Here is a 20474-nt window from a genome sequence, read left to right on the forward strand (position 1 = left end):
ATTTTCAGCGGCAGGGAGGAAAGAAAGGACATTTGTTGCACACTTACTTTGTCATAGGAGTTTGTCTCCTTTAATCCCTCAGATAATCCAATGAGGACTTTTTACCTGCCACGTTACTGATGAAGTTGGATACACAGCAACCTGAAGTGGTGGAATGAGATGCAAATCCAGAAAGCAAGAACTAGAAATTATAGATAATTTTCCCCACTCTGAGCCTAGCCCATCGCTCAGGCATCCAGCAAATGTTTGTGGAGTGAATTAATGAATGGATGAATGAATGAATGAATGAATGAATATTTGAAGGTCGGGTTACAAAGGAACTTAGTGAGAAATGACACCGGTAGGAGAGCTGAAGTACCCTGAAAAATACATATTCCAAGCACAGATGGGGTTCAGTGGCTGAAGAAAATCCCGAACACTGAAACGAGCTCAGAATAAAAAGAAACGGTTTCCTTAACGCTTTCACAACTAAAGGTGTGTCTCCGCAGACCAGGTACAGAAGACGCATTTGCAATCTACAGAGCTCCCTCCTTCGGAAAGCTCTGGAACACAGTCGGGTTTTGTTCGCAAACTTCGGCCGCGGGGGCGGGCAGGGGCCTGCCCCTTTAAGAATCTGGTCGAAGTCCTTTTCCTCTCCCTGCCCCCCCTCGCTGTGCCGGGGAAGCCCAGCGCCCACCCCTTTCTCCTCTTGCGGGCTTACCTACGGGTTCGGCTGCCCATCCGTCACAGAGGCGCCGCCTCTGATTGGCTTCGGGCCGGGAGGCGGGGCGGGAAGGCCGGAGAAACTAGTTTGTTGGCGGCGTCCCTGCTGTACCGCAGTAGCAGCGCGCTCAGCGGCTTTTGCGAGCCGGGGGAGGGGAGCGGCGGTGGCGAGGGCTGCGGAGCCTCGCGCGGGCGGCTAGAGGCCTCTGAACGCGGCGGGTGGCGACGCCCCGAGCGGTGAGTACCCGGGCTGGGCTGGGGGCGCCGTCCTCGGGCCGGTCTAGCCGCGCGCCTGGCCGCCGGCTTTGGCACTTGTCACCACCCCCCACCCCGGGCCGGGACCGGGAGCGCCGGGTCCTGCGCGCCCCGCCGTGGGAGCCCCCGGCAGAGTGAGACTCGCGGGACCGCGTGCCCCGCGAGCAGCACAGCGGTGCTCGAGTCCCTGGAACCGCCTCGGCCACCTCGGGGTCTCGGGGGGCTGGAGTCGGGGACAATGGTGGGGAGTGGAGGTCTGTAGAGAGCCGTCCCCTCCCCAACCCCGCTCCTCCCTCCTCGTGAGTGCCTGGGGACCCGGCGAGGGTATTTGCTGAAAGCTCTGAGCGAGAGAATGAATTGTTTTGCAAATGGATGTAGCGCGCGGGAGCTGCAACTCTTTCCCCTGGGAGTGCTTGATTCATTGAGTCCGCAGACTCTCTTTTTAAAAAATTACTATCGATCCTGGAAAGAGGAGGCTGTCTGTCTTTGAGGATGTGAGCAGCCCGGCTTTGCGCCGCGGGCCGGGCGAAGTCCCCGCGCACTTGACGCCGAGGGCCAGATGGCTGCCTGCTTCGAGCAGAGCGAGGGCAGAGGGGTTTAATCAAGGGAAAGGTCGTACACGCGAGCCCGGCCCGGAGTCTCCTGTGCCCCGGCCGTTTACGTCCCACCTGACAGGGCCCCTCGTTTCTGTTTAGAGAGCTGTGGAGCAGCAGAGGAATGGTCACCCGTCCTAAGCCCCGCCCACCTGCCCCCCAGGGTGGCCGCCACCCTAGCAGGTCCAGATCAAGCCTTCTCTGGCCCCGGCTGTCCTGTTCACCCCATCTTGCCCTGGCTCCGGGACCCCGCAGCACTTGGGCACGCCCCCCACTCCTTTTCCCCCTCGTGGTTGCTTGAGAAGCTTTCTGGTTGGGACTCTGTGCCCCCAGGGGCACCATACAGTTTTGTGCTGGTGCTTCAAAGGACCCAAAGTTCATTTCCACTATCTTTGAGCAGAGAAATCTTTATAGAGATCTTAACAAAGGGGGTGGGGTGGGGTGGGGCTCGACCCAGGTCCCCCGCAGGTTTAACGCAGCCACTCTTGGTCCTGCTTGGTTGGCTTTGGGCAGGGGGAAGGCTCCCTGAGCTTTGGCCCTCCCTGGTGAGTCAGGGCAGAGAAGGCCAGGTGTCTGGGCCTTTTAGTTTCGATCTGGTTCTGGCGGCGTGACTGAGGGAGGGAAGTTGCCAGGGGGAGAGTAGGCAGGAACCCCACAGTCTGATCACAGGCCAGACTCTGGTGACTCTGACTTGGGTCAGGCCCTTTGGGACCCTGGGCCTCAGTCTACCCCTTCACAGGTGGGACCGATGCTCTTTGAGGCAAGGTGTGCTGTTAGGATTGCTAAGGGGGTGTTGGTGAAGGCTTGCATTTGGGGACTGGGGAGGAGTAGAACCCAAGGTCCACCCCACCGGGGGCAGGTTTGGTGTCCTTCTAACACCGGGTCCTTGAGTCCCCAAGCCGTGCCTTTGGAGGATGAGGGAATCAGTCTTCCGTGCCCGGCAGCTATCTCCGTCTTGAGCCATTCCCTTTGTCAGGAAGTGACTCCATGCAGGTTACTCAAAGGAAGGTAGAGAGAAATTGTAGAGACCTTCGTCCCGGGGCTCAGGCTGCAGCCGGATTTATGTATGCGGGGCAGAGAGAGGAGCCGCGGGCGAGTGGCACGCTCCACCTCAGAGGCGGCTTCTGCAGCCTGATGCCCCTTAATAGCATCTTAAACCTGCGGGCGCTCAGTGTGGGAGAGGAGAGCAGGAAGAAAGAGGACTATTACCCGGGCCTTGGACTTCCTGGTCTGCAGCGAAAGCAGGAGTGGTTCTTCCCATCTATTACCGTGATGCACGATGGCGGCGGGGGGAGGTGGGGGGCGGTCAAAAGGAGTGGTGGTTTGTTCATTCATTCGTGAATCGATTAATTGATTCATGGTTTGAAGGGGCTTGATTGGGACCCTGCCTTCGGGGAGCTCCTGGACCAGGTGTGCTGGCATGTATGTGGGTTAGAGGCCCTGACACATCGAGGTGTGCACAGTACCCCAGTGACAAAGGCAGCAAGGGGAGCTGAGGGGACACAGGAGGTGCGCGGGTGGTGAAGGCTTCCTGGAGAGAGGATGCCTTGATTAAGTAAAGATGAGAAAGGCATGTTGTGGGCTACCACCTCCCCCCACCCACTCACACTTCTCCCAGAGGCCACTTCATTGCCAGCCTCCAGGCAGGTGCAGGTTGAGGGCAGAGAGCATGCAGGTGGGAGGTGATGGAAAGGTTCACCTGGGACTATGGTGGTCTGGCCCAGGAGTCCCCCAGGAAGATGGGTGGCTTCTGGATACAGCCGATCTGCTCAGGGGATCATGGGAGAACCCACCCCACCAGCCCCAAAGACCAGCCCATCGCCTGAGCCGTTAGTCCCACGGTACCAGCCCTCAGTGTGGGTGTGGCCTGAAAAAGGAGGGGGCTAGCAGAGCTGGCACAAGAAAACAGAGTGGCCAGACACAATGAATTGGCTGATTGAGATGCTCCTTTTCATCTAATGTGGTAAATTTCATAATTGAATTGCCTTAGGCAACCAGGGCTGGTGAAGCGATTTCCCAGCCAGAAAACACTTAGTTGGGACAGCTGGGGGTGGGGGGGTGGGGAGAGTGTATGCATCCACGGCTTTTACTCACAGCATCCCAGCTGGCCTTTTCCCTTAGGAATCTGGGTCTGTCCCCAGGTGATGGAAGTCAGCCCAGCCTCCCCTGTAGGTTCCACTCCCTTTCCTAGACCACCTGGCCCCTGAGCAGCACTGCTCCCACCCCAATCTAATATATAGCTAAAGCTGATACCTGTCACCTTCAGGCACTCACCTTGCCAGACTTACTCCAGGTCCCTTAGCTGTTAGGAGCATGGAAGGGGGATTGTGGGATGGAGGGCAGAGAGAGGGCTCAGGGATGGGAGGGTTCCCTGTTATTAAGTCTCTTCAGCACCAGGTTGGGGGTTGGGGGGAAGAGCATGGGCTCTTTGAACTGGACTCGGGTTCAGATGTTGCTTATGTGTCTGTGGTCAGCCCTCTCCTGGGGTCCCAGCCACCTGCACCCACCCTGCCCCCTCCCTCTAGTGCCAGTAGACGCTGTTCTTTCTTACTGCTAAACCTTTCCTTCCCAGCCCTGTCAGTGACCTTTTGGATGAAAAATGGTAGGCATGTGTGGCTCACTAACCTGTTTTTAAAAGTGCCAGCTCTGTGGTCTCAGAAATCCAGCTTAGCTGGGAAATTTCACTGTATTTTCTGCAAATACATAAAAATCTCCCAAGCCATTCTTTCCCCCAACGATGGTCTCCTGCACCTCTGGGACAGAGTTTAGATGAGGCTCTCTGGGCCCCACCCTGTTTCAGCGTGACTGAGGCCCAAGGCCAGCTCCACCTCTTCACCAGCTATCCCGCAGATGGAACCCTCACACCTGGACCGTGTCAGCAGAAAGAGCACTTAAGTGGGGGTCTGGGAGTCCTGCTCTGCCCCTACCTGGCTGTGCAACTTCCTGTATGTCCCCTTACCTCTATGGGCCTCGATTTGCTCTTCTGTAAAATGGGTGGATATTCTTCGGTACAATGCTACTATTAAATGTCTTGCTGTAAAATCTCAAAAGGTCTTGTGTCCTCTGGTATTAAGTAGTTTTATAAAGCTTGAGTTACTTGCATAGTTCTCTTGGGCAGGAAGAGGGAGAGGTGGCCGGTAGAGTGCAGAGGGGCTGAATTAGAAGGCAGGAATCTGGCGTCCTAGCTCCAGCTCCGCCTCTGATGGGTGCTGTGGGCCTTTGGGCAGCTCGCCTTCCTTCTCTGGGCCCTCATTTTTCCACCTGTAGAATGAAAGTGTTGTAGTAGGCAGGCGCCCCATTTCCTTTCCTTTCTTGGTGAGTGGAAACTGAGTCAGACTTTCCCAGTAACTCCAGAGGGACCGGGCTCTCTCCTCCCTCGGTCCCCTGCCTCTGTCCACTGCCTTGGAGTTTGGGGCCCAGGTGTGAAGGGCAGCAGGTGTGGGAGCACTTAAGTTGACACCCCCCACCCAGCCCGGAACAGATGGGGTGAGACCTAGCCTGCGGAGTGTCCCCTGGGCATAGAGCCTAGGGCCACCTCTGAAAGGAGAGGTGGTCAAAGACCTCCTAGGGGGCAAGAGGGATCTTGAGGGAGCCCAGGGGGACAGAGGAGGACGCCAGGCTCCCTGCCTTCTGCACGCAGCACTTTGCCAAGGAGGAGCCTGCAAGACCAGTCTGATGGCTCCTCCTGCGAGGAGGCGGTAGGCGGGGGCTGAGCAGGGCCGTGGGAGAACTGTGTCAGCGACTGCCAAAGGGAGGACCCCTTTGTCGCTCCCCACCCACCTCTGTCTGCCAGGAAGTCACCTTGGACTGTCAGCCGCCCGCCCCTCAGAGTAGGATTCGGGATAGGATGGAAACTCAAACTCAGACTTGCTTATTTTCTGCCTGCTCCTGTTGGGCCCCCAGGGAGAGGCTGACCACAGATCAATCTAGGCTGAAAGGAATTAATTTCCTAATTAAGATAAGAAAGGCTTGGCTCATTCAAACCCCAGGACGAGCTGCCTGCCCGAATTGCAGTTGGCCAGGTCAGATCTGTCTGGGCAGGAGTGAGGGCCAAGAGACGGAGGAGCTCTTTTTCTAGAAAGCCATGGCGATTGCATCCTGCATCCAGAGTTCAAGTTCTGCTGTATCCCAGCTGGGCTTGCGAGACCTTGGGCAGCAAGTCCTTTAACCCGTGAGCACCTGTATTGTTTGCGGCTTTGGAATGCCGAGGGAGTGAGATGTACAGCTCCATTCAGGCAACAGACGTTTATTCAGCACCTTCTGAATGGCTCACCCTGGACAAGAAAGTGGGAAGGGAAGTCAGGTTCAAAGAGGGTCTGTACTTGCAAGCTCGGCCTCTGGCCTGGGAGACAGACAAGTAGTCAGGTGGTTATGGGTCAGCGCTAGGCTGTGAGTGGCGTGGCCAGAGCCATTGGACACGTGAGGAAATGGACTGTCGTTTGTATCTCGATTCCTAATGTGGCCAACGAATGTTTTTTGCCGTCTGTTTTCTGCCAGGCTCTGCGATGCAGCAGAGAACAAGGCAAGGTCCCCACCATCCTGAGGCCCCCATTCAACTGGGGGAGGCAGACCACAGATGGATAAAATAAATAGAGCTGCGGTTGGGCTGCAGAAGGTGGACGGGGAGGTGTGAGGAAAAGAATCAAGTTGGGGCATCTGCTTAGACGAGGGGGCTCTGGGCTGGTGACATTTGAGCTGCAAGATGGCAAGAGGCAGCCGTGGGAAGATCTGAGGAAGGGGGTGCCCAGCAAGTACACAGGCTGGGAACATCGTGGGCTGGGGAGGGGGTTGAGACGAGACCCAGAGATAGGCTGCAGCCATTCCATTCTGGAATCTTCTGATGCATAGGGAGCCTAAGGAAAACATGTTCCTTTTAAGTTGTTTTATTGTCTTTAATTTCAATCATACATCAGTAGGTTCCCTTTATAAACAAACAATGTAAGAAGAAATGGAGCATGGTATGAAAGTGGCCCCATCCTTGGTATCTGTCAGCAGTTTGGGGCATACTGTTCTCGTCCCCCTTTTCATATACAGATTTTGTGCTTATATAATTTGGATCACACTCAGTACTCCACAGTGTCTATCACTTACTGTGTGGTGGATCTCTTTCTCTTTTCACAGCAGTGTAATATTCCACAGTGTGGCCAGACCACCATCTTTCAGCTCACAGTCTCCTAACAGGAGACGTTTCGGTTGTGTCTGATTTTTCTTCCCCCCTATACAATCCATGAAGTCATGTACATCCTTGATCATACGTCTTTCTGGTTTTTAAATTTTCATTGTCAAAACCAAGTGCCGTTTGCGAAGACTAATAAGCCAGTTTTCTCTCCCATTGATGGTGTCTGGGAGCCCACTTCCCCACGTCCTCACCACACTTGATATTATCCACATTTTCGCTTTTAGCTAATGTGACGGGGGGAAAGGATCTCATTATTCCTTAAAAAAAAAAATGTGATCCGGTTTATTCAGGCTTTCTCTTTTTATTGTAATCCATCGTTGTTTTTTCCAGAGGATCAAGGTTTAGCGAGCGCTGCCTCTCGCTGGTCTGACCGAGACTGGGGACTCAGTGAAGCCTTTGCCCTGGGTACTCATCTGTGAGATGAGGTCCTTTTAATCCCCGCCCTGCCCCCTGCCAGGCTGCTGCGTTTTGGGCATGGGAAAACATTCCTGAAAGTTCATTTTATGCTGAAAAGCTCTGCAGACATCATGGGTTTTACTAGTGAAAGGCAGATATCTGGAGCCTGGAACATTTGAATGGATGTGAGCGTTTCTAAACAGCCAGTGTGTCCAGGGGAGGGGCTGGGCTGGCTTTAGGTGGGACGTCTGCCTTGCATCCCTGAGATGGGGAGGGCCTCACCCAGCCGAGTCAAAGAAATGAGCCAGGAGGGCAGAGAAGGTTCTCTAGCTGGTCCTCTAGCTGGTCTAGGGACAGGCTCAGAAAGGGGCATTGGTCACCACAGACTTGATCCCCCATTTATCTGTTGGTAGAGACCAAAGGCTGGGGCTCCTAGAACTTTGTGTATTTCCATGTTTGTTACTTTGGGGGTCCTTGTCTGTTTTCCTGTAACAGGAGGCTTTAAAATAAGCAAAAGATTGACAAAAGGGCCCTTGTACTTGATTCGGAGACAGAAGGAGGGGAAGCTGTGGGGATTGATAAAGGAAGGGTGGGATCAGGGCCAAGGAAAACCAGGCCCTTGTGGTCCCTGGGCAGCCTCAGGCCCCATGATGCAGGAGCCAGGGAGCTGGCTGGGCCCCTGGAGCAATTCATCACTGCTGGGATTCAGGTGCCTGGGGATACATAGCTAGGCTCTCCTGTCCTTCCCCAAGTGGGCTCTAACACAGCGGGCCGACACCTTGGGGAGCAGCGTCCAGGCTTGGCTGTGATTGCCCTGCTGCCGCCTGGGACCTAAGCCCTGGTGGAGGCTTCTGTTATCCCCACCAGCCCGACCTGGTTGGGACAGCTGTGGGGAGCTGGGGGGGACTAGGCCACAGACAGGAAGGTGGACAGACATGGGGTGGGTGATAGCAGCGGACGAACAAGCAGATGGACAGAGGGCTTTGGTCGGGAGGCATCCTGCCTTTGTACCTCTGCAGCCAGTGGGCAGGAGGAGAGAAGGCTGAGACCTCGGCTGCAGGCACATCTTTGCATTTGTTAGGCATCCCATGGTTCTGAGGGTTGCGTTTTTCATGAAGGGAGTGAGGGGAGCCTCTCACTCAGGAGCTGGCTCGAGGGCAGTTGGTGAGGGCAGGGGCAGAGTGGGCTGCCCTTTCTGGGTCCCACCCCACTGCCACCCCCAGCTCAGCCTGCAGGGGTTTGTGGAGTCAGAGTGAGGTCGAGTCGCCAGGTTTTGTTTCAGGCACCAGGATCGACTGGTCTGTCCATGTTGCAGGAAGTAAAAAAGTAAAAAAGCTATTTTTACCGCTCCAACTAGGACTTTTTACAGGAAGGTACAATTACAAGCAAAATGTCAGGGTTTGGCTGGCCAGCTGATCCCTGGGAGGCTGCCACAGGCCAAGGCAGGGACGACGGCAGTGTCGGTGGGTGTGTAAAGCGAGACTCATTTGCACGTGGACACATCCCTACCCTGGGTGCTGGGTGGCTTCCTCTGAACCGCTTGCAGTGTCTGTATAGTTTTCCTCTAGGCAGAAGAGAGGCCTTTGCCGGGATTTGTCCAGGTTAGTGCACCTGAACACGTTATGATTGGCTGGTCACGCGATTATGAAGCCAATCTGGGGAGCTGTAAGCCATTCTGTTCCGGACTGCTCAGGAAGTTGAAATTTTGTTAAATGAAATTATTGAGAACCTACGGTGTGATAGCCACACTGCTAAGTGCTAGAGGTAGAGATGGATCAGACAGACCCCGCCCTAGGGCGTCACCCATGCAGCATTAAGGATGCAGAAAGTGCCATCCCCGAACCCTTTGGACAAGCACCTGGTATGTTTTTAATTTATATGCATTATGGCCAGAGGCCAAGCAGGGCTTATGTTAGCTTCTGTTGTGGCCTAACGGATCACCACTAACTTAGTGGCTTAAACAATACCTATTTATTAGCTCACAGTTCTGTAGGTCAGAAACCTGGGCTGGCTCAACTGGGTTCTCTGCTTAGGCTGTCACAAGTCCAAGGTCAAGTACCGGCTGGACTGGGCTCTTATCCTGAGGGTCTGGGGGAGAATCTGCTTCCAGACTCATTCAGGTTGTTGGGAGAATCAAGTTCTTGGTGGTTGCAGGACTGAGGTCCCTCTCTCCTCCCTGGCTGTCAGCTAGGTGCTGATCTTGGCTCCTACAGGCTGCTGCATTCCATGCCAGATACCCCCTACCCCACCCCATCTCTAAGCAGCAGTGGAGCGTCAGATCCTTTCCCGCTTCAGATCTCTGACATCAACTTCTGCAATCAGCTGAAGAAAACTCTGCTTTAAAGAGCTCATGTGATTAAGTCAGGCCCACTCAGAGCATCTCCCTATTTTAAGGCCACCTGATTAGTTAGTAACATCATTAATTATATCTGCAAATCCCTTTGCTATGTAGGTAACATGGTCACAGGAGTAAAACCAGGGATGGAGATCAGGGTTCCATTCTTGAATTTTCCTGCCAAGGGCTTGTGCCAACAGGGGCTACAACAGCAACAGTATTGATAACAGCAGGTCTCATGAATAGAGTGAATTTTGTGTGTCCCACCGTGCTGGGCTCTTTACATGGACCTTCTCATTTAATTCTCAGGATAGCACATTGACACTTATTCCACCCGCCCCGTTTTCCAGATGAGAAAAACTGAGGCTCAGAGAATATAAGTACCTTGGACCAGTCATACAGGTAGAAACAGCAGTGCTGGGATTTGAGACCAGGACCTTAGCGCCTAACCACCTCCTCAGGGTGCTCGAGGCCAGCATCTCCAGTTTGATTACTGTGATTTGCAGAACACTCTGTAGGACAGGCATGAGGGTTGCTCTTTCCCATCCAGCATTTAAAATACTTAAATATGAAACATACCAATCATATTGCAGGTTAACACAGCAGACCCTGAGGGCCTCTCACGTGGATCTTTTTGATTCTTATTCCAGTGGGTATTTGTGGTTAATCTACTTCCCATTCAGCAATATTATTGATCTAATGTATTCCAGGCAGCAAAGATGACACAGAATAGTGTCCTCGATGAGTTGAAAATAAAAATAAAGGCAGAGTACCCAATGCCCTGAAGGAATAAATAATGCTGGACTAGAGAAGAACCCTCACAGCACCGCAGCAAAGAGCCAACGGGTATTAGAATGTTAATTGCAGGAGACAAGACAGAAATGTTCTCTTTACTCTCTGCCATGTTCCTGGTGCATAGCACAGGGCCCAGCACATGGTAGGTGCTCAGAAATTCCTTGTCAGGTTAATTTTTTCAGTATCTACTATGTACGAGGCCCTGTACACGCCAGACAGATGTCAAGTCCAGGGGAGGGTGTGAGCGTGAAAAGAGAGGGCTTATGGAGAGAGGGAGTGGGGATGGGAGAGCTAGAAAGTCCAGCATGTGCCCCAGCGAGTGGTGGGGGAGAGGGGCTGGGGACCAGATTGCACAAGGCTTGGATGTCCAAGCCTCCTTGAAGCTTTTGAGCAGGAGGGAATGGTGGTCAAAAGTGAAGACCGGATTGCCTGGAGGGGGAGAGACTGGGGACAGGGCCTGTTCATAGCCCATTCCGCAGCTGTGAAGTCCTCACCTTGTTTCCGACGCAGGACTAGCCACACAAGGGACCCGGGAAGGAGGATTTAATGGAACTTGGTGGCCGAATGATACGCTAAAAATGTATGTACGAATGAGTTGCAGTTTCTGGGCACCCATGTATTTGGCTATAAATACACGTTACATATGTAATTTCAAGAGACCAAGAATCATCAACTGCGAAGCCCAAGGGCAGCAGCCTGTGCATGGCCCCTGTAGTTTGCCGTCTCAGGCGCTGCCCTCTGCAAACCACCGAGGTCTGTTATTTGGGGGAAAATGAGGGGTCCTGTGGTGAGAAGAAAGCATCTGGTGATGGAGGGAGGGGCAGAGCAGGCTGGGTTCTTCGAGGGGAGGCCGGCCAGCGGGGATCAGAGGACGCCAGCTCCTGTGCCCACACATCCATGCAGGCTGGGGAGGGGCCGAGACCCTCCGGGCAGGCGATTCCACTCTCACTGCCCTTCACTTTCCATGGCAGTTTCTTTTTCGAGTCCTTTTAAAAAAACATGGTTAATGTGTGGAAGATGAGGAAGTTTTGCTAACCCACTGTTCTCACAGTGTGGTCCCGGAGGGTCCCTGGGATTTTTTCGGGGTCCACGGGGTCAAAACTGTATTCATAGTAACACCCAGATATTATTTGCTTTTTTCACCCATTCCCTCCAAGTGCATAACCCTGTGACCCAATGTTTTCCAGATGACCATTGCATGAAGTTACTAAATCATGCATGGGTAAGTGAGCCAGAGAGCAAGACAAACCAGGAGACAGGAAGGTCATGGAGTACACAAGTGCACCACACGGGCTCAGGTCCCACACTGCAGCTTACCTTTAAAGAACTAGTGCTTGACAAGTCTTAGTGTTTTGTCAAAGAGGAATATCCAAAATGATCTGAAAAGGCTCTTAAAATCTGTTCCCTTTTCCAACTCCCTGTCTGTATGAGGCTGGATTTTCTTCTAGTCTTCAATGAAAACATTTTACAATGTTTAGGAGTATGGGATTAACACTTACACACTACTATATATAAAATAGGTAAGCAATAAGGATTTACTGTATAGCACTGGGAACTATATTCAGGATCTTGTAATAACCTATGATGGAAAGTAATCTAAAAATATATATATAACAATCACTTTGCTGTACACCTGAAACTAACACAATATTGTAAATCAGCTATACTTCAATTTAAAAAAAAAACACGACATTTTACAACAAATTGAATGCAGAAGCAGTTAGAGAGTCTGGCCACTATTCTCAATAAAATAAATTTTTTTTTGGAAACTAGATTTATGAAAAACAACTGTTATTTATGCTAACATATAATGAGTTTATTACTGTTCTTCAGGTAACTAGTATACATTTCAATTTTGTCTCAGTTTTAATTTTGTCTGTGATAAATATCAATAGGTTAAACCACGTAACAGAAGCCCCTTAGGGTCCTCAATCGTTTTCAAATTGTAAAAAGATCCTGAGACCAAACCATTTGAGAACAGGTGTGCTAGGCAAAGCCCTTGCAAGCTGGGGCCTGGGTGTGGGCCCTGAACCCAGCTCTGTTCATCTGTTTTCCCCTTTTAGTCCCTTGGCAATCCTGCGAGGTTGGTGTGATTATTTTCACGTCCATTTTACAAATGTGGAAACCGAGGCACTGAGTATCTAAATACCCAGCACAAGCCTTGCAGTATAGAGGTGGCAGTGCCAGCAAGCAGGGAGGTGCCAGACCAACGTCCCTGTTCCCCAGGCAGGGAGGAAGGCAGGCGCCCGAGAGAGAGCTTGTAATGCAGGCCTGGTCTGCGTCCTCAAGTTACGTGCTGTTGGATGTAGTGCGAGTTCTTCAGGGTGGCCGGGGCCTGGCAGGCGGGGAGGCACACTTCCACACCCTTCCTCCTTTCCTGAGGCCCAGGAAGGCAGACTCAGGTTTGCTAAGTGGCAGCGAGGCACTTGGGAAATCAAGTGTTTTTCATTAAAAACAGCATCTCCTGTTCAGGCACACACGGCGTTTGCAGCCAGGAAGGCAGTTCTTCTTTCTAAACAGCCCATGTTGTGCCTTTCGAGCAGGGACTTTGGAGCAAAACAGCTTTGAATACTGAGGACGTGTGTGCGTTTCTTACCTTCTCTGAGCCTCAGTTTGCCCACCTGTACAATAGGGACTGTGACGCCTCAAAGAGGTGCCGTAAGGATGAAATGAAAGAAGGCATGTACAGGGCCTGGGGCAAAACATCGCTCACAGCCAGGTTCGAAAAAAGTGACCCCGGGACTTCCCTGGCGGTCCAGTGGTTAGGACTCAGCACTGCACGGGGCACAGGTTCGACCGCTGGCCGGGGAACTAAGATCCCACATGCTGCGTGGCACGACCCAAAAAAAAAAAAAAAAGTGACCCTGCATCTGGCACAGTGTCCGGCAGGTTCAGGGGTGTGTGCGGTGGGGACAGCCTCCCCGCCCTCCTCCCCAGTGGTAGCTATCAACCCGTTTCTCACCCAGCCTACCAGAGACAGTCTGCAACCTCAGCAGGTGTGTGTGTGTGTGTATTACGTGTCTATGTGTATGACTAGGTAGTCGGTTTTTAACAGATGTAAGAGATGGCATCCTATTCATAGCACTTCTCGTTTTAGCAGAGAAAGCCAGTTGCTTATTTTTTTATATATATAGTTCTGTAGTACTCCATTGTATGAATGAACCACCATTTCTTTAACTGGGCCTCTTGCCTGTGAACACTGAGCCTGTTTCCAGCCTTTAGCTTGCAGCCAAGAGGGAACTTGCAAGTGTGATGGAGGGCAGGATTCCTGGGCGTGGAGAGGCTGGGGCAGAGGGCTTTTGTCATTTTGAAAGATCTTACCAAAGTGCTCTCCAGCTACACCCCCCTGCCCTCCTCCCTCTCCATGGGAGGGGAGAAACAGAGCTGTGTCTTGGGCTTTAGCAATTGAGGCACATTCCCATTCTGGTTCGACAGCAGCCCTGGCAGCCTGGAGTAGAACGAAGCTTTTGGAGCACAGGGAGAAAGAAATCCACGAACAAGTAGCCGGTGCTTGACTTTTTTTTTTTTTTTTTTTTTCCTTCTGTCCTGTTCTGCGTGTGCATTTTCCTCCCAGGCTGTCACTCCAGGTGGCTCACTGAAAGTGATATCTAGGCCACAGTGCTTTTACTGACTCCATCTGTGGGCCTCCGCGACTCTTTCAGGGGACCAGACAGGAAGAGAGACAGCCTCCCTCCAGGCCCCCAGCCTCCCTCTGTTTGCCAAGGGCCCGGCCAGTCCTGCTGAAGAGGGAGGAACCCGGGACCAGGAGGTGATGTTTGCTTTGTACGGGGGCTGTTCTCTGCCCCTGCTTGTTTCTCTCTGTCTCGCTCTGGATACGTGAAAGGAAACAAGCGATGTCAACAGATGGGCGAACCTGAGCACCAAGTTCTTTGTCCCCTCTGTGGTTAGACCAGGGACGTCCATTTCATTGGCCCCGCTCCCGTCTGCAGCAATAGCTGGGCTTGCAGACCCCCAGCCTCGGGGGCCAGAGACAGTCCAGGCGGCCCCACTGAGCTGAGGGGCAGCAGGATGCGGCAGTGGAAGCCAGGTGGCAGGTTCTCTCGGCCCTGCCCTGCCGAATTTGGAGGCGTCTGAGCCACTCCTCACTTAGCTGAAAGAAGCCTCTTTGTTGCAGGGGTGGTTTCATTAAGCATGGTAACCAGAGCTTCTATGACAGTATGACGTCAAACATCTGTAATTCTTCTCCAAAGATTTTTATCTCAAGAGAATACGGTGATTCATAATACACCGCAGCAAAGACGTTATTTGTTCGTTGGATACAAATGCAAAACTATGGATGGATGAATTAGTAAGTCATGGTGGTTATATACTTCACAGACATTAAAAATTACAGCTGACAACCCCAGAGACACTGGGATAAACCAACCGGTTCATCCCAGTGTCTGCACGCAGGAGACCCCGATCAATCTGTGTTCAGTGGTGAATGAAGGATAGGAGCGCGCAAACTCTGTGAATGGTAAAAACAATGTGAAATTGTATTCTATAATTGCAACAATGTAAAATGGTTGTTTTGGGATGAAAGCTGAAAATAATGAGCCAAGTGAAAATAGTCATTGTGTTTTCAGTGTGTCTCAACCTTATCACTTCCCCCCACAAACCTTTTTGGACCTTTTATTCCTAATTGCACTCAACCCCCCTCCCCCACCATAAATTTTAATACCAGATACGCTATAAGTCTGTCTGTGTTCTGTATGTATGTCTGTGCTTTGTACCTAAAACAAGTAAGATTTTTTTCTGTCTTCCCAGAACCAGTTTCTGCCTCCTTAGGACAGCGTTCCTGCCCACCACCTCCTGACCCCCTCACCCCCCACGAGAACGTCTGTGTCGGGGCTGTGATTCCTGGGGATTGTCGTCTTTTGTGTCTTGCCTTCGCTTTTGTGTTGTCTTCTCAGTAAAAATGACTGAGCTCCTGGGTGTGCCTGCTGGCCTATCTCACTTGGTTCGTGGAGCTCGCACTCAGAAGAGGGGGTCCTGGGCAGAACAGGGGGCGCCAACCATCTGTGGCTGGGCGTGTGGCTGGGCAGTCATTACAGGGAGTCATTCCCACATCTCCCTGCCCGGTGCCCCAGCCTTCAGACCAGTGCCTAGTACATAGTAAGTGCTCAGTCACTATGACTTACTGGTAGTAGTACTGTTGTCATTACCATTCATCTCTGAGCTGCTGTTTTCTTATCTGTAAATTACAAAACTAAGAGGGCACATGGCAGGATCGCACCTCTGGTGCTGTCCCGGTGAACGAAGCCACGTGACTCGCTTTAGCTAATGAGATGGGGACAGAAGTGATGTGCGTCTTTCTAAGGCCAAGCACCGAATTGGCAGTGCCACTTTCCAGAGCGTTCTCTATTTTCCCATTAGCATGGTGACTGGTGACATGGCGACTGCTCTGTTATCTGGGTCCCTGGGAGTGACAGTGATGAGAAGAGTACTCTCTCCTCCCCTCCCGCCCCAACCACCAACTAACCCACAGCGCATGTAGCGTAAGCACGAAGTGTCTCTGTCCCCAAAGCCACCGAGATTCGGGGGTGTTTGTTGCTGCAGCACAACCTAGCCCATCTTTTTTATTTTTAATATCTACCTTGTTTCTTCATTGATTAATACATTCAATACAATCTTTTTCTTTTTTTTTAAACTTTGGATTTATTTATTTATTTATTTATTTATTTATGGCTGTGCTGGGTCTTCGTTTCTGCGCGAGGGCTTTCTCTAGTTGTGGCAAGCGGGGGCCACTCTTCATCGCGGTGCGCGGGCCTCTCATTATCGCGGCCTCTCTTGTTGCGGAGCACAGGCTCTGGACGCGCAGGCTCAGTAATTGTGGCTCATGGGCTTAGCTGCTCCGCGGCATGTGGGATCTTCCCAGACCAGGGCTCGAACCCGTGTCCCCTGCATTGGCAGGCAGATTCTCAACCACTGCGCCACCAGGGAAGCCCAACCTAGCCCATCTTGATTAAAACAGAGTCGTAACCTTGTCAGGCTTGGTTGTGAGGACGAAATCTTCCATGTAAGATGCCCAGCACAGTGTGGATACATGGTAGTCATGTGCTCCATGTGGCTCGCTTCCCGACCAGAATTCCCTGTTGATTCTTTGCAACAGGTGTTGCTTCTTCCTACAGCAGAGTTTCACAGGCCTTGAGCCCTTACCCCTGTCCTCTGCCTTTTCTGGGAAGGCAGAGCCTGTTGCCTGGGAAAGGCCAGGGCAGTGCACCACCCAGACCCTTCCTCCAGAAGTGGCCCGCCCACCCCGGCAGAGCTGGCGTCCATCCCCATAGCATCTATCAACTCGGAATAACAGCTCTGGCTCCCCGATGACCAGAGGCTGCCGTCAGCCTGAGACCTGGCTATCAATCACAGGAGCTAAAGTGGCTGCCCTTCCTCAAGTGTGCCTAACATTCGTGTGCATTAAGGAAGAAGACTGGAGCCCGTGGAGAAGGCACCGAGGCATTTGCCTGCCCCTCTGGGTCTGCTGGGACCACGTTCCCCTTCCCGGCTTTGGGTGCAGGAAGTTGGGCCATGTGTAGGATTCAGTGCCCACCTGGGACTGTGGATGTGAGCGTGTGTGACCCTTTCGAGAGGGTACAGTTGCAGCATTGCTCACGCCCTCAGGACAGCAGGTGGGAACCAGTGTGCCTTGTCAGAGGGTGTGGAAGGCTTGGGGTTCTGTCCAGAGAGGGGCGAGCTCAGGGGCGGGCTCCACCCTTCGTGGGACATTCTGGTACTGCCTTGAAGAGAACCCCGTTTATTACCAAGCAGGGTATGAAGCAGACACCCTCACCCCTTCCCTGAGCCTCACTCCATTCTAGAACCACCACCCCCATGGCCAGCCCCTTCGCCTGCAGGAGGGCCGGGGCTTGCAGTGAGGCAAGGATGGGGTGAGGCTGGGGGCTGGGGCAGGGCGTAGTAGCATCCAGCAGGCTAACCACGGGAGAGCAGGAGGCGTGCGTTACACAATTCCCGTCACTTCACTGCAGATTTGAAGTCTTTCAAAATCAAAAGCTGAAAAACAAGATCAAAATAAATAAATACACAGCAAAAAATATAAACAGTTTTAACCTGTTGCATTTTCAATAAAAATTCAGGTAATACGACTTTTGAATAAATATATATCTATATAAAGTTGTTTTTTGGCTTCTTTTTAAAAGAAAGGGCCATTGGAAGGTAGAATCATCTAGGGAAAGGGCCCATTGTCTGATAATTCACTTGTATCTAGAATGATCTGTGGCTCTGATTCAGTTACAGTGGTCATACTAATTTTACTTTCACTTAACAATTAGATTTGTCTGCTTCATGCGGTGCTTAGTTTGTTTTCCACTTGAAAATTGGACGGATGGCTGCCCCTGCACCCCGTGGGCTCCCCGGGGGGTGTGTGTCCCCCAGACTTGGGCAGGGTGGGGATTTGAGCTGCAGTATCGTGGGGCGTCCTCTCGGAACCCCGCTCCTGTGAACCTTGTTGCAGCACGCCGCCCTGCATAGCCCTGATATCTGATAGTGTTGGAATCCTTCATTATCACAGTTCTGGAGTATCCCAGATCCAGCAGGCTTGAAGAAAACCTTTAGTGTTTTTCCTGACTATAAAAATATTACATACTCATTTAAAAAAAAAAATCAAACAACTTAAAAATGAATAGAGTAGGGCTTCCCTGGTGGCGCAGTGGTTGAGAATCTGCCTGCCAATGCAGGGGACACGGGTTCGAGCCCTGGTCTGGGAAGATCCCACATGCCACGGAGCAACTGGGCCCGTGAGCCACAATTACTGAGCCTGCGCGTCTGGAGCCTGTGCTCCGCAACAAGAGAGGCCGCGATGGTGAGAGGCCCGCGCACCGCGATGAAGAGTGGTCCCCACTTGCCGCAACTAGAGAAAGCCCTCACACAGAAACGAAGACTCAACACAGTCATAAATAAGTAAATAAAAGAACGTGAATTTCTTTAAAAAAAAAAAAGCAAACTGGGCTATTCATTTCAGTAACAGTCAAGTGGTCTTAGTTTGCATTCAATTTCCAATCAGTTTCTCAATCTATTTCATCTGAAGTCTTCACATTACCCACTATAAAACATACCTATTTATAAAAAAAAAAAAAAAATGAATAGAGTAGACAGTGAAAATCCCCTTATTCAAAGTGGAGGTTGGGGTAATGTCTGCTGTGTTCTTTATTCAGTGACGGTGGTAATGACGACAGCAACAATAATAAAACAGCTGACTGAGTAAGCAGGAGAGGGCCAGGCCGTCCCAAATGCTTGTCATCGACGGTCTCATTTAAGTCTCAAACAAACCTATAAAGTAGCAGCTGTCTTCGTCATCACTTTATGATTGAGAAAAATAGGCCCAGAGAGGTGAATTAACTTTGGCAGGGTCACCGGTAAGGGCTGGGATCTCTTCAGGGGCCCTGTTTCTGTGCACTGGCGTTGAGGAGCTGTGAGTTTCCTTGGGGCTGCTTTGTCACAGGCGTGTCAGTGCAGCTGGGGCAGAACCCCCTGGGAGATACAGCTTCAAAATACTTGCTGCCCCTCCCCTCTGCGGGCTGGGGTCCACCTGCTGCAGCTGGAATGTCCAAGGCGAATTCTTCACTTACACGACTGGCCCCAGGGTTCACGTGCCACTGGCCCTGTGTGATAGCGCCCCTGCCTGTCCCTGGCCTTTCTCTTCCCTGAAGGGCCGATGGTTTCCACCCAGCCTTTGCACCTGCTGCTTCTCCGCCTGAACCCTCCTTTCCCCGCCATCACATCCGGGCTCCGCTCATCACTTAAGTTTCATCCCACGTGTCCCCTCTTCACAGGGGCCTAAATGAGCCCACCGTCGTCTTGTCCCTCTGTGGCCCGTTGCCATTTTATTTTCTTCATAGAACTCCCAGGAAGTGAAAGTGTCCTCTTCACTGGTTTGGTTCCTTATCGCTGGTCTGTCTGCCCCCTTCCATACCGCCAACCGCAGAGTGCAGCCCCATGGGGGCAGGAACGCTGTCTCTGTGCATCACTGTCTCCCTGCCTGACACGTGGGAATTGTTCGGGAAGCTTCTGGTGGATGAGCGAGTCAGAACCACATTACCTGCAACCCCTCAGCTGGGCCCTGGGATTTTCTGGCTCCCTCTGGCCACCAGCGAAGAGTGATGGAGTTGACACCCTCATTTAGAAAATTGCTAACTCCTGGCTGGGGGTGGAAGGCGGGGAGGGCGTTAGCGCTGCAGGAAGAGCTGGGCCTCCCAGAGAGTGACCCCCGAAATGCAGCTGTGATTGCCTCTGGTGCCTTTTTCTCTGAGAGTGGAGGTCTTTAGCTCTTAGTCACTGGAATCTTCAGAGAGCTTGGCAAGTTTTCTTCTGAGGGTCTTGCCTCTTGGCTAGTTTGTTTATGTATGTATTTGGCTAACTTTCCAAGGAGGATGAAAGGTGAGCTGGGCACCTTGCTATTTGGTGCTTTTTTTTGGCAATTTTATTTTATTTATTTATTTTTTAATAAATTATTTATTTATTTTTGGCTGCGTTGGGTCTTCGTTGCAGTGCGCGGGCTTCTCATTGCGGTGGCTTCTCTTGTGGAACACGGGCTCTAGGAGCGTGGGCTTCAGTACTTGTGGCGCATGGGCTTAGTTGCTCCGTGGCATGTGGGATCTTCCTGGATCAGGGCTTGAACCTGTGTCCCCTGCATTGGCAGGCAGATTCATAACCACTGTGCCACCAGGGAAGTCCCTTTTTGCAATTTTAAAACTATATATGTATTACATTGGAGTATAGTTGATTTACAATGTTGTGTTAGTTTCAGGTGTACAGCAAAGTGATTCAATTAGACACATATATTCATTCTTTTTCAGATTCTTTTCTCATATAGGTTATCACAGAATATTGAGTAGACTTCCCTGTGCTGTACAGTAGGTCCTCGTTGGTTATCTGTCTTATATACAGTGGTGTGTATGTTCATCCCAAGCTCCTAATTTACCATTACCCCCCCACGTTTCCCCTTTGATAACCATGAGTTTGTCTTCGATATCTGTAAGTCTGTTTCTGTTTTGTAAATAAGTTCATTTGTATCATTTTTCTTAGATTCCACATATAAGTGATATCATATATTTGTCTTTGTCTGACTTACTTCATTTAGTATGATAATCACTAGGTCCATCCATGTTGCTGCAAATGGCATTATTTCCTTCTTTTTAATGGCTGAGTAATATTCCATTGTAGGTATGTACCACATCTTCTTTATCTGTTCTTCTGTCGATGG

At 51.5% G+C, this 20474-nt stretch overlaps 1 protein-coding gene across 6 annotated transcripts in view; it reads left to right on the forward strand.

The window, feature by feature from the left end:
* The first annotated feature begins 828 nt into the window (after positions 1–828).
* Positions 829–20474, forward strand: part of KLHL25 (kelch like family member 25) — a 50731-nt gene continuing 31085 nt past the window's right edge. For all 6 annotated transcript variants that reach the window (XR_005018896.1, XM_036844709.1, XM_036844706.1 and 3 more), the window contains exon 1: positions 829–939. The gene's annotated coding sequence lies outside the window, so the exon portion shown is untranslated. The remainder of the gene's footprint in view (positions 940–20474) is intronic.

Source organism: Balaenoptera musculus, chromosome 2 (assembly GCF_009873245.2).
Source record: "Balaenoptera musculus isolate JJ_BM4_2016_0621 chromosome 2, mBalMus1.pri.v3, whole genome shotgun sequence".
NCBI classification, from domain to species: Eukaryota; Metazoa; Chordata; class Mammalia; order Artiodactyla; family Balaenopteridae; genus Balaenoptera; species Balaenoptera musculus.